Consider the following 14,467-nt stretch of genomic DNA (forward strand, 5'->3'; position numbering starts at 1 on the left):
GAGAATTAAAATATTCAGAACATGAGTTCTGCTGTAGCTATTGAAAGCTCCAGAATTTAAGAACATGGAACTGTAAGATTAGAGAAAATCCAACACAAGAATAAAATAATACACATGATGAAGCGAAAAAAAAAATATTTCCCTAATGCATAGCTAAAAGGTATCTTCAAAGAAGTAAGAAAAAGCATTTACTGATTTAATGAAAATACCAAAGAAAAACAAATACAATTGAATATTATTCAGCACTAAAAACCAATGAACTTTATCAAGCCATGAAAGACATGGAGGAACCTTAAATTCATATTAGTAAGTGAAAGAAGCCAATCTGAAAACTATATGCTGTGTGATTCCAAATATATGACATTCTGGAAGATGAAAAGCTATGCAGACAATAAAAGGATGCAGTGGTTGCCAGAGGTTAGGGGGGAGGGAGGGATAAATGGGTGCCCACAGATTTTTAGGGCAATGAAACTACTCTTTGTGACACTATAATGTTAGATACATGCCATTATATATTTGTCAGAACCCACAGAACACACAACACCAAGAGTGAACCCTTATGTAAAGCTATGGACCTTGGATGATTACGAGGTGCTAATGGAGGCTCACCCACTGTAACAAACGTACCACTCTTGTGCAGGATGTTGATAGTGGGGCCGTGTATAGGGGCAGGGAGTTTATGGGAATGCTCTGTACTTTCTACTCAATTTTGCTGTTAACCTAACATTGTTTTAAAAAATAAAGTTTATTTAAAAAACACGAAACTAGGGCAGCAAGAAAGTTATCTTCCCTTTTTTTTTTTTTTTTAAAGATTTATTTATTTTAAAGATCGAGGGAGAGAGCACAAGCAGGAAAGGCAGGGGGAGAGGAAGACAGAAGCTCAAGCAGATTCCCTGCCAAGCGTGGAGCCCAATGCTGGGCTCAATCTCAGGACACCGAGATCACGACCTGAGCCGAAATCAAGATGCTTAACTTACTACGCCACCCAGGTGCCCCAAGAAAAGTTATTTTTCAATAATTACACAGAGTAATAAAAAAAAGTACTTTGAATTTTAGATAACTGAACTATTGAAACTGTTCCATCTTCAATTATATTGGAAATGTACAGTAAGAGAGCACATGGGAGTTTGAGAGAAAAAATGGATCTTAAAAAGTAGTCAAATAGTTGCTGCAAGGGGAATGAGTAAGTCACACTGATTTAATTAAAAGAGGCAAACAGGGATAATGACCTTTAGAGTATCTGACCAACACAAGGTGCAGTGATTTCAATGACCTGTAATTCCTAAGTCTTAGGGAGATGAGCTAATGGATTTACAGTCACCATCAATTATTTCTGAAAATGCATCTCATACCAAGAGGTGCCAAAATACAGAAATTGGAGCAATATCTATTAAAGGAGAAGAGAGCAGGGCTGCCAATTATAGCCGATATCTCCTAAAATAATGGGACTAAACCAAGGGGGAAAATATAACAAACCGTAGGCACTGAAAAAGCTGCAGAGGCAGAAGCAATTAAGTAACTGAGGATTGAGAAACAGAAGAAAAATCCAAGAGGAATGGACCATGGGAACTTGCATTGTGGTAAAGAAACTAAAATGAGCTAGTGAACATCAAAGAGGAGACACCTGACAGCCTCTTTCTTCCATGAGAACGACCCCTGGGATTTAATCTGAATGCTTCAGTGATAGAAAGGCGCCATTTTATTTATTTATTTATTTGAATATGGAAACTGGCTGGAATATAAATATGACCTCTTTTCTGTATCACTGCTTGAAAATAAAAGAAATCTGAATTTTCAGTAAATTCTTACAGAGGTAGAAGCAGCAAGGTATCTCCTTATAAAGGAAGGAATTTTAAAGAGCAATGCTAAGGATGTGAATTTCCTGAAAGATGTGTCATGTAACTAACTGTGGAGGGAGAGGAGCAATTATCACTTTAATTAATTAGGGCCCTGTTGTAGTTCCCTTGTGAAAGATAATCCTTGATTAAAAGTGTCAGTGTGTAAAAATACTGACTATATTGACATGTAAGAGTGTGAAATTTCAATTAATTGTAAAAAATTAGCTGGTATTATCATTTACCAATAGACACTAATGATTATCTGGAGACTTGGGACATACAAACAAATGGTTAGAGCTGACAGTGGACATGTAAACAAAAACCGAATTAATTCACTGACGGTTCATCCCTCAGCATAATTAGTTCCTTTGGCCTTTTGTTTTATATTTTGTTCTATATCTGCAATGCAGAGGTTAATGTTAAGTAACAGCCATAGTTTTGCAGAGGAAGGGAACAGACAGAGTATTATGAAATAGAAGGAGACAAAATAATATTTTACAAGCACATGGGCAACAGAAATTTTCCAACATACATACGCTTTATAAACAGTCAAGAAGTCGTATTTTCTGCCTTAGAAATCCCTTACCTGGAAGCCTTGCTGAGACTCTTTTCCCCACTGTGCCTGGAAAGAGTTCACCGGGAACTATGAAGGAGCAGCATCTTCAATAGGAAGCCTAGAATTAGACTAAGCCAAGAGACTAAGCCATGACACATTCTAAATCTCACCTGAGACCAATCCCTTGAACAGAAACTCGGTTTTCATGATTCCCTTTTCTAAACACTGACTCAAAGTGTGATGTGCCTCTATTTCTTTTTCTTCTATCTCAGTCCTTGTCTTACTGGAATTAAATGACAAATGATATAATGAACTATTCTTTAAAAAAAAAAAACTGCTTTTATGGTATAGTAAAGCAAAACAAAAAATTTTTTAAACTGATTTTGACATGGTGACTGATGCCTGAAGCAACAAACTCACTCTCAGACCTAGAACAAACTCATCCACATCAACGAGCTCCAACTTCTAGACTTACAAAGGAAAAAAAAAAATAACAAACATCTACCACACAGGGCTGGCGTGAAGTACAGGAATAATGTATGTAAAGAAATGACACGGGTCCAAAAACTTGGTTTATACCTAAGAAAGAGCGGCTGTTGTTTCCTTATTTTTGTTGTCATTTTAAATTTCACAGAAGAGCACCTTATCCAAAATTTGACATTTTCCCTAATACAGAAATATAGAAATATCCAGTCATGGTCACTTTAAAATAAAAACAAAAGTGTGAGTCCTCGTTTACCTTTGAGTGAGATCCAAGACAACAGAAATTAAACTGACCTCATCCACCACTCTCCCCGCCTTCAGTACTCCCAGCACACAGTACAAAGGGAGAAAAGACAGTTTGTAATATTCAGGCTTACACGTGAGGACATAACTGCGCACTCCACTGATAAAATCTATAGAAGAGTAATTTTGAGAATGAAGCAAGAAAACAGCGGGCAGATCTGGGAAACACTTTGGCCCTGGGGCTGCACTTTATCTTCTCCCTAAAATGAAACCAAGTGTCCTGATGCTCTCTAAAGAACACAATCAAGTAGAGTTTTCCTATCATTTCCTATTTTCAGGCTGGTTATATGGTAGAAGCCTCTTCTCTCTATAGCAGTGCCAAGGAAGGCACGGGGTATGAGAAAATCTTATCGTGTTCAACAGTATGAAATTGTCTGTGAAATTTATGTTCTCTCTACCAATCAAATCATCCTATGTTTAGTTTTTATGAAGAGTGGGGAAAAATTGGTCTTCAGGTAATTCTTTCGCTCCCCATCTCATTGCTTCTAAAGAGATCCTTAGTTAATTAAATAATTGAGAAATAATAGGCTTGTCTTCTTATATTATTCCATCTTGTTTACTGGCTTGGTAGAGTTGGGGAGGTAAGGGAAAGCTACTCTGCTTTATTAAAGTGGAGGAATCATCTTCATGACCAAGGGTGAACAATAACATCAGGAAAAATCATTATAACTTTCCTATTGCTAGGGGAGATACTATATGTATCAGTCTGTTACTGAGGATCACAACAGTTCACCAACATTTTTCACCAGTAACAGTGAAATGTATGCCCGTTAACATTTAAGAATATTCCCTTACTCTAACCCCTCCACTAGGGCTGGGGGAGAGGAAGAGGATGAGGCCAGGTGCTTGGTCCAGCTGCATTAGTAATGGAAACTTTGTCAGAACACCAGATAGGAGAGAGCACAGAGGAGCTGTGGAATCATGAAGAAATCTTCCCAGGAAGATATCAGGGAAGGTGAGAGGAATTGTGGAGGAGAAGGAGTGAAGCAAAGCATAGAAAAGAAATCAAGTTGCTTACATCTTAGGTGGCCAGAGCTGACTTAACATAAGAACCTAAGATACACAGATGGGGACCCTGCCCCTCTAGACAAACAGGTCCAGGGATGGTATGAAACGGAAGAGAAGCACCTTTCCCTCTGGCTGCCCTCTTGAGTGGTTCTTTATCATTCACACAAGAAAATCAAGTCTCTGGCCACAACTAAGCTCTCAGCCTCCATGGCCCACACAAGGTGGAAAACTCATATAATCTCAGGGTTGCGACATCAGGTAGAACATCCTTGTTCCTCTTCGACACCCTTTAGATGCCAATTCTTCAATCTGGTATTATTTAAAATGTGGTGCTGTGATCACCCAGCTCAATATCACCTGAGATGCTAGTTAAATAATAGATTCCTGGGTCTGACACCAAACCTGCTGCCTTAAAAATCTTTGCAAGACAAACCGAGTATTTCAATGACTCAACCTGTGAATTAATCTTTTAAAAGCCTTTTTAGAAGACAGCAGTGGTTTAACTAATTCAGAATCCGGTGATTCAAAGCACTATACCCGATGCCTCTGAATACTGACTGCTGGACAATGGGTCCGGTTCTGCCATGAGATCAACACTCAAGGGTGTGTAGGGTTCAGAAAAGAGAAGTACTGCTTTTCTGAACCTAGTAAATACATATCACTTCAAAATACTGCTCTGCTACCACACTTTCTGCTATTTATTTTCACTGACCTTAAAAACAATCTACGTCTTCAGTTCTGTTCTTAGTACTGCTGCACGTTACCCATGGCTTGCCAGCCCTACTGGTGTGTGGCCTGTGGGGATGCCGACACCTCCCTCGACACAGGAAAATAGAATGGGAGACTATGCGTATCGACCAAGGTCCACATTATCTGTGAAAACATTGGGAAAAAATGAAGCTCCACGTTTCTAACGCATTTGAAACATCTATATTTATAAAATTACGGCCTCTGTTCTCATTTCAGACTTTCTTGGGCCTCCCTAGTGAGCTCCCGTTGGCGCTCTGCTACCAGCACCGGGTAAAATCACCCCAGTTGTGTAACACTTCTACAGGTTAACCCTTCTGTAAACAGTTCCGTTTACTATCCAAGAAAATAATTCCGCCAGCCCCAAAGAACTCTTGAAAATGAAAAACCCATGTTTTCACCTTCTAAGCACTTTGCTATAACTGTCAAGTGCCGAAAGTGTCACCATTATTATATCAACTATGCTTATCAAAATAACAAACATACACTGAGTGACTAGAATGCAGTGTGCCTGACTGTGGGAGATTAAATGAGATACAGAGTGTAAAATGTTCAGCTAAGTACCTGCCACATCATTGCTTTTCTTAGCTATTGTTATTAGTTTGGGTGACAGCTAATGTGAGTGTGATGTTTATCATTGCTTACTATACTACTAATAAATTAGATAAAGAGGAGGAGGGGAAAAGAGGAGAAGGAAGCAGAGGAGGAGAATAAAGAGACAAAGAAGTATGTTGGTCAATATTTACTTAGCATTTACTCTGTGCCAGTCATTACACAGCTATTTACGTGTATTATCTCCTTGTGCAGTGGGGGAATGTAGAAATGGCAGCAAGAGATACAGCCTGGCAAAAAGGCTTTGGTCAGTTATGGAAGAAGAGCTCATGTGGGTTTGATTTTAGAGTTTATCCTAGACAGTTGAGAAACAGTGAAGAATTTTTAACAAGAGGATGACATGTTCAGATTTGCATTTTAGAAAGGTCATGCTGGCAGCGTGAGGCATAGATTGTACTAGGGAAAGACTGGAGGTGGGAGGCCAGCTAGAAATGCAAGGCTCTGGTGACAGTTCATGTGAGAGACGCTAAAGGTCTGGAAAAGTTATGTGGATGGAGAGGAGGGGAAAAATTCTAGGCAAGTTTCAGGGAGAGGTTGGACTGGGGGACACCATGGTGTGAGTAGAATTTGGAGTGAGGAAAAAAGACATGCTTATAGCATATCAATCTCACTTCTAATGTCATGTAATTTGTGATTAATAATAATGTGCAGATTGGCATTACTATTCATATAACAATATAGAGTCAAAATTCCAAGTTTCTCATATAACAAAACAACAACTAAAAATTATATATAACATAAAATAATATCCACCAAGAAAAATGTTCTCATTCTAAAGATAAAAGAATTCCATTTTGAAGTTTTAAAGACTTAAAAATACAGAAGATTACATTAGATTCTTCTTCCAGAGATACCTCAATGGAATCTCTTTGTCTCCCACAGAAATATTTTCACAGCAATTTTAAACAGATAAGGGTATAAATATTCCAGCTTTCCCGTAACTTTCTAGAATTCTACAGAGCAAACGGCCCTTGCTATGTTCAGGCAATCAACTTCTTCTACCAATCCCTCTGCTTAAAAAATAAACTAATTACAGGTCTTTCTTGCTTTTGTCTATTTCAAATTAAAATGAGAATTGAAATTTTCTCAGTTTAAAAAATGATGTTCTTGCCCTCTCCAAAGTAATGTGCTTCCTGTTACTGAACACTAGAGGGCATCATTCAGTGAAAGCCAGGATTTGGAAGAGAGGGAGAAAGAGAAGGAATTCCATTGCTAATGAAAGAAACTGATTTTTTAGTATGTACCCTTATCTACCATGAAGCATTACCATGGTAACAGCACCAGTTAAGATGATTGTATATTTAGGTCACAGTATAAAAGAAGGAGCTTGAACATGAGGGGAAAAAAGGGAAGCAAAATAAAGACAAGAATATATGAAGTGTGGAAGGAGGCAAACCAGTCAGAACCTACCTCACTGGCTCTTTGCTAATAGCTGTTTCACAAAGTTACTTCACTCCTCTCAAAAGAAAGGGGGATAGTAAATTCTAACTAAAATTAAAAGTTGCTACTGAAATACAGAACCGGAAGCACGGCAATCTTAATAAATTAAGAGGAACTCATTCAGCATGGCAAAATGAAGAGAGATCACTATACTCAAAGTTGGGAGATGTGTGTTCTTAGGCAGCTCTTGGTGATCTGCCTCATGCTGGAAAAGCCTCTTCACCCACTTCAGCACATATCCTGAGTTAATCTGAAAGATATCAACACTGTCTTTCATCCTGTGCACCAGACAAAAGGAAATCTTAGCTGGAAAGAACATCTGCCAAAATATCAGGTAATTTTGGTGCTCTTGTTTTCCTCTGCCAGAGGCATTCACTGATTAATCAGAACAAGCATGTTGTGCCAACTAAGAGTCTAGTTGGCACAGAATCTGCCTGGCTTAGGGTTTAGGGGATCCAACAAACATATGCAGAGCTGAATTAAAAGGATGGGGATAACAATGCTGAACTCTGAACACCAGAGTTTTGACTTCCCCAAACAGAGGGAAAATGAATGCTGCCACTATTCAGAGAGCCAATCAGCACAGCATAGGACAAAGACTGAAGTCCAACAGGCTTGTGTTTGCATCTAGGGGCTGCAACTTACCAGCTGCGCAATCTTGAGCCATCATCTGACCCCTCCGAATGCTGTAAAATGGGGAAAATGATGTCTACCTCATAGTACTGTTAAAATTACAAAATGAGAATTGATTCATCTATTCATTCATTCAACAAATATTTAATAAGCTCCTAGGATGTGCCAGACACCATCTTGAACAGTGGGGCTAAAGCACTAACAGAACAGATGAGATAATGCATGAAAGGTGCTTAGGACAGTGCCAGGGACTTAGAACACACTCTTTGAAAACTCATTTCCAAGGAAAAACAATCTGCTTCCTTTGTCCCACGGAAACCACACACACACACACACCACCACCACCACCACCACCACCACCACCACCACCACCACGTGACTCAGACCACCACCACCACCACCACCACCATGTGACTCAGTGGAGATTTGGGGTTTGCAATCAGGACACTGGCTCTGATACCCTGTAACAAAAGCAGTCCCAACGTCTTGCTCAATGACCCGAAGGTAGACAAAGTGCAGACAGGTGACAGGGAATGAAAGGTATTAATAGTCACAAGGAGAATACTGACAGTGTTTGATATATAGGAGTCTGAGGAAAAGGACACAGAATTCATACCATAAAATGTCCAACCAACTCAAATATAAGTTTAAATGAACAAAACCAGTCCTTCAAGAGAAATGTGTGACAAAATGTTTGTCAGTCTCTAGATCCTACTGAGTAAAGTGAAGAAAGATTAAGATAAGATCATGAGTGGGGTGTGATGTGAGTGGCTGTGTTTAGATAATCACTGATAGACATTCTGTCACAGGCACACTGCAAAGACTGACATTGGTGACGGAGCTTGTACCAAGCACTTCGGGGGGCTGTTAATGGCACACCCACACATTCTTGCCCTCACTGATTCCTCTCCCAGTCCTGTTATTCTACTGCCCCCTCTTCTTCCTCTTTTGCACTTGCCTTAACTTTGGTCACTGCTGTGTATGGGAGAGACAAGTGCCTCCTAATCAGCCTGCCTATCCTCCTCTACTGAAGTGGGTGCCATGCTTTTCCTGCCTTCCCTGCCAGCCAGCAGGCTGGGGACCGCTGTCTTCCTCAGACCTCAGAGGCTGCCCCTCCCTCCTGTGCCCTTGGCCATGGGGGATGGCTGCCCTGGATTGGAATTGGAAAATGCCACTAATAGGGACATCCAAGTGCCTGATGTTGGAATTATCTGGGTAAAGAAGGGGAAAGGGCCACATTTGGAATAATGTGGCTTTTAAAAGTGAAAATAGCCTCTCTCTCTGCCTCCCCCCAGAACTGAGACAATGTGGGGACACATCCCAAAGGGACTTTTACCTACATTTGACTACTAGTCCCTTCCATATCTGCCCCTGAAATTGAGAGCTGCAAATGTTCTCTTTGGGTTCCCTTGAACTTGAACATGGTAGGGATATTCAAATCCACCTATTTTGTCACTCCAATCCCTCTCCAGACACCCTCAGGCATACTTACATAAACAAATATGCCTCTTTCTTTTGTAGGAAGACCAAGCATCTGTCAGGAATTTTGGGTCCGAGGACTCTCCCTCACTCCCACCCCACTTCATTCATAGAGTTTTAAAACAGTAAGCTGACTTGGCTGGAATTTCCACACCTTTTCAGGAAATTTCCACACCTTTATTTTTCAGCTTTAATTGGCCTAATTGTTTAGCCTAGTAAAAAATATAGAATCAACAGAATGCACTTATCTATGTACTGCCTCAAGTGGAACATACTGCTAATAATAGTAATAGCAATAAAAATTCATCTGGCATTAACATATCACTTCTTAAGACCTTAGGTGCCAAATCCTGCAAAGCTGTGACATCGCTAGCACAAAATTCTTCCATCCATTTGACAAGTCCACTTTCTAAATTGCAGCCCAATACAGTTCCCAGTGTGAAACTGTCTTCTGGCCAAATCACCTGGTTTACTTCTATGATTAACAGTTCCTTGTTGTTATCACCCAAATAGGACATGCACACATGCCTAATTGTAGCTTCTAAAGTGTATCGTCATCATTATTTGCTTATCAGTGATAACGTAATCTCCCTGCCATATGCTTTCCAATACAACGTATACACACATACAGACTGCCAACGGAATAGAATGCATGGCCTTTGCCACACAATGCCAGGTTGAGTATCAGGAGTTTATGAGCTGCCTCACTTTTAGAGCCCTCTTAAACCCAGTAAGCCAGAATAGCCTGGAGTGCAGTCAGGTGCTGCAACCCCAGGATCTGGCCATTTGGACTTCCCTGGGCGGGCTGAGAGAGGCTGCCCGCTGTGGCTGGGCTCTGGCCTGAGGCATGCCCAAGGCAGAGGCCTGGGTGCCCAGCCTCTGGCCCCTTAACACTGAGCACGCACAGCTGGAGCCAGAACTCCCTGGCCATTTCCCCTGGAGCCTCCTCACCCTCACTCCACCCCCTCCCCAAATTTGAGTTTTTCCTAGGCCATTCCTGTTACCCCATGGAGTCTGGATGGCTCCCCTCTCCTCCAGCCCTGCCCTCTGCATAGCCGTGTGTGTGTTTGGGGGGGGGGGGTACGATGCTGCAGGTGCCCCGGAATGCACAGCAGGGGCAGCGTGCCAGAGCGCCGGCCGGTGTGTGGTCGAGCGTGGGGACGTGTGTTTGTGTTGCTGCCTGCGAGTACTAGGGGATGGACAAACCACACGGCTGGCTGCCACATACCCACTGCCACCCAGCGCTAGGAAAAAGCAAGAAACGCAAAAACAAACCAGAGAGAGAGAGAAAAGGGAAACAGAAAGTCAATGTGGGGTATTCGAAGCTGGAGGACTGGGAGGCGCGGGGCTCCTGATGGGCTTGCAGCACCTGGTCAGGCAGACTCCGAACCCTCCTGTGACTGAGGCCACAGACGTGCCGTGACCGTGAACTGACATAAGGCCATGGGAGGGCGGTTTGGGTGAGCTATCAGCAGGCAGCTCTGCTTGCCTTAGGCGTTTACCTCTATTTCTCTGCTCTCCTGCTTCTCTGCACCGACTGACTCCCACAGATACTTCCATACATGCAACAGCCTTGGTCTCCTGGCCTGGGGCTGGTGGCTCTATGGACCCTTACATGGACGATTTTGTGGCTCAAAGCAGCCTCGAGGACAGCGATGGGCAGGAGGGCAGAGAAAGGGATGAGGACGCTGGAGGGGGACTGAGGCAGTGGGTGTGTGCTGCTTTCTGGGTCAGCAATTCAGGGGCAACTTCCCTTTTTGAAAGCTCTTCCAGGGGAACCTCCTCCACCCCCGCGGGGGGGCCCAGGGGCACGGGGCAGAGTGCACAGGTGGGATTTCTGCGCGATCCACCCTGTGCGGGCTTGGACCACACCTCACCGGTTCCGCGAGCTACAAGTTAGTGGCGATGACCCAGGTCCACAGGTGCGGACGACGAGGGGCATTGTGGGTGCACAGCCCCTAACTCCGACCCCGTGCCCCGCCTCGGTGGCCCAGGGCCCACCGTGAGGTGGGGCTCGGGGAAACCCTGGCATGATCCCGGACCTCGCGGGCTTCGGGCTGGGACACTGAATTGCTGACCTGGTGTGCGGGACCGAAGTAGGATGGGGTTGCAGGAGGCTTCCCCCTTCCTCTGTCCTGGGATCCTTTCCTCATTCTTACTACTTCCCCACCCTCCCCCCCCCCCCCCGCCGCCCCACCGCCCCTTGACCGAGGTCCTCGGACCGCAGCACCAAGCGTCCCTGCAGCGACCCAGCGCCGGCACCCAGGGGCTGCTCGGAAGGCGGAGCCAGGGGACTGTGCGGAGCCGGGGCGAGCCGGGCCTCCACCCCAAACGCCCGGGAGACGTGGCTAGACCCCCCCCCCCCCAGCGGGAAGGAGCGTGAGGGGCAGGAAAGGGCGAAGCTCTCCTTGTCTCTTCCATGACAGCATCTTGGGGAGGGGGCTAGCGGGCTGGAAGGGGAGCTATGCCCCGCAGGCGCGGCTCGCAGGCTGCCTTCGCCACATTCCGCCGGACTCAGTGACCCGCGGAATCGCGCCCCCGCCTCTCGCTCTGCCTCGTTTGCCCCCTCCTTCCAGACCCGCCATCACTTGCCTTCAGCCCTCCAAGCCCCTGCAGTCAAAGTTTCCGTCTGAGAATCTGCACTTGTGGAGGACTATCGCCCAATTTCCCAGTCTCCGATCCCTCCACGCCGGGTTCTGGGGATTGGGAGGGACCCCGCCGTGCCAGGGTCGCCGGCGCGGGCGAACTGAGAGCTGGGCAGCGCGGCGCCCTTACCTGCCGCCGGTGTAGCTCCAGCTGCCTCCCGGGGCTGCGATTTCCTTGGTGAAGGCTGGCAGGAGCGAGGAGCCCTTCGCGGGTTCGGGGCTGACTGGCCCGGGAACGAGCTGCGCACCGCTCAGAGTCCGAAGCCAGCCGCCAGCTCCTTTTCTCCCTCGATCTTGCAAGAGAAAAGGCAAAGATTAGTTGGTGCCGCGACACCCGGAGGGGTGGGGCGGGGAGGCGGGGTGAGAGCGGACCCAAAGGCTCGGACGAGAGCTGCGGGGCTCGGGCGCGCGCGGGCAGAGTCGCGCACCCCACACCGGTCCCGGTCACTTGGCGAGTCTGGAACCCCTTCGCGGTTTAGGCTGGAGTTAAACTGACACTGCCCCCGCCCTCCACACCAAACCACCAAAGGAAACGCAGAAAGGACTTTCAAACCTGGCTTTCACGAAGAAGGCGAGTCTGGAGAGCATAACAGAACCAAGACCTGGCTGCACCCGCGAGCTGGGCGGGATTCATTTCTTCACAAAAGTGCTTGGGGAAGTAGTAATTAGTGTGGGGGGCAACACCTACTTCAGTGCCTCTGGCGATGTCCTAGTGGGATCTGCGGTTTCAAGGCTCTTAGCCAACCCGCAGGCTGGCGTGTGTGTGTGTGTGTGTGTCCAACCCGCAGGCTGGCGTGTGTGTGTGTGTGTGTGTGTGTGTGGTGTCTGTGTGTTAGTGTGTGTGTGCGTGCGCGCGCGCGCGGTCGCTCGCTCGCTGGAGCGGGTCTATGCGCCCAGGCGCCTTTGGTATAGCAGGAGACCGTGTCTGTGTTCCTGCGTGTGTGTTCGATTAGCTGCAATGGGCGGACAATTTCTGGAGAGAACATTTACAATTTTCTTTCAATATGACAGGATTAGTTGCTGTTGAAGGCGCTCCTCCAATGAAATCTCCTCTGCTCTCTGATTTGGCGGTTCTTCTGAGCAAATATGACAGCCTTTTCTCCAGGCTCCTTTCTGCTCCTCCACGTCCATCCCCAGAGCCTAGCTCTCCATCTGCAGTTTCTACACCAGAACCTTTACAATTACCCAGTCCCATTCCTGCAAGTACATGATTACTATAAAGGTGACATGACACATTGGGAAGAACACAATGTTGCTTCTAGATTGCCGAAGATGTTTAAGCTCAATTTTTCCAGGTGGGAAAATGTTAGAATAAACCCGCTGTGCTTTGTAAACATGTAATCATGCTGAACTATTTACGGATTGTTTATTTCTTTGGGATATTGGCAAATGTGTTACAGAGAGAGGTAATGTTTTTTCTTCTAATTTTAAGCATGGTCTAGTGCCCATGTTTTCTTCAACTAGTAGGCATTAGATTGCAAAGTATCAATAGCACTTCATGGAATTTGGGGTCTCCATGAAAAGAATTAAGATGCAAATTTCTTATGTTCTGAACAGCCTTAGGTTTTTATTTCTTCATTTTAATGAGAAATTCCTTCCAAGAAGACTACTTATTTAGATACTAACCCATTTGATAAAGGTACAATGTTATGATTCTAAAGTATAGCTGAGAATAAGACTTCCTTTTGCAAAAGTGTATGTGTATATGAAGATAACATCAATTTTTACCTTTCACAATCAAATGAAAAACAATGAAACCTTAAACTGAATAACACAGAATTAGATACATCACCTTTTGTATCACAAAGACAAGCAAAGGACAAGCTGGTTTAATATATCTGATTCAATTCAGTTCAATTCTTGATGCCCGGTTTTGCTAGGTGTCAAAGAGCATATGGTAGCAAAAGTTAGTGTCCCTGTTCTTTGTAAGCTTTCAGTCCTATTGGTTAGGAAAGACACTCATATAAGACATCCATATAGCAGCTGACAATCAAGATTATACAGCAATATAAATTCACTGAGAAATGGAAATCCTATAGGGAAAAGTTTCTGCCTGTTTTGTTAACTCGGAGCCACCACCAAGCAGGATGTGGCATGAACTCGATCTTGCTTGACTGAAGTCATCCTGAAATAATGCATTATAACACTGCAACTTTACCTTCAGCCTCCACATCCCTACATCCTGCCATCACTGGAAGATTGTAAGATACTTGTTAGAAAATCAAGACAGTTCTGTCCAATCTCGGCCCCAGCCTCCCCAAGCGTTTGGTCCATGACATTAAAAATCTGATTTGGTCACTTCCTCTCCTTTAGATGCTCTTTTAAGAATGAATTCACATTTTCCTTCCTTACTCCATTATTTCTATTAAACCCCTACAAACCCATGGAGTTGCTCAAATCTTTTTGAACCACCTGCCGGTAACCCCTCCCCCGCCCCAAACACACACCAAAGCAGAAATGTAAAGGGGAATGGATCCCTGACCAGTAATGGAGAAGAAAACCTAGTGATATGTTGCTGATTTATTCTTTCTTATCATTAATGCCTTCTTATAAACAAGACTATGCATTCCAAAAAAAGTGATACAAGCAAAAAGCCAATGAAAGCTAACAAATATTTTCTTAAACTTGGATAAAACAGTCTGTGAATAACTGAACTACTGGGTTCAAAGGAAGTCACTATACTCATGGCCTTTTGGAAAGGAGCTGCAAATGGAAGCAGAATT

The 14,467-nt window shown here is 44.3% G+C and overlaps 1 protein-coding gene across 4 annotated transcripts in view; it reads right to left on the reverse strand.

Annotated features, from left to right (window-relative positions):
• CHRM2 (cholinergic receptor muscarinic 2) overlaps positions 1-12,668 on the reverse strand; it is a 138,362-nt gene extending 125,694 nt beyond the window's left edge. For all 4 annotated transcript variants that reach the window (XM_032401501.1, XM_032401502.1, XM_032401497.1 and 1 more), the window contains exons 1-2: positions 12,298-12,668; positions 11,875-12,037 (exon numbers count right to left, since the gene is read on the reverse strand). The gene's annotated coding sequence lies outside the window, so the exon portion shown is untranslated. The remainder of the gene's footprint in view (positions 1-11,874; positions 12,038-12,297) is intronic.
• Positions 12,669-14,467: the final 1,799 nt, after the last annotated feature.

The sequence above is a fragment of the Phoca vitulina genome, unplaced genomic scaffold, assembly GCF_004348235.1.
Source record: "Phoca vitulina isolate PV1807 unplaced genomic scaffold, GSC_HSeal_1.0 scaffold4, whole genome shotgun sequence".
Taxonomy (NCBI): Eukaryota; Metazoa; Chordata; class Mammalia; order Carnivora; family Phocidae; genus Phoca; species Phoca vitulina.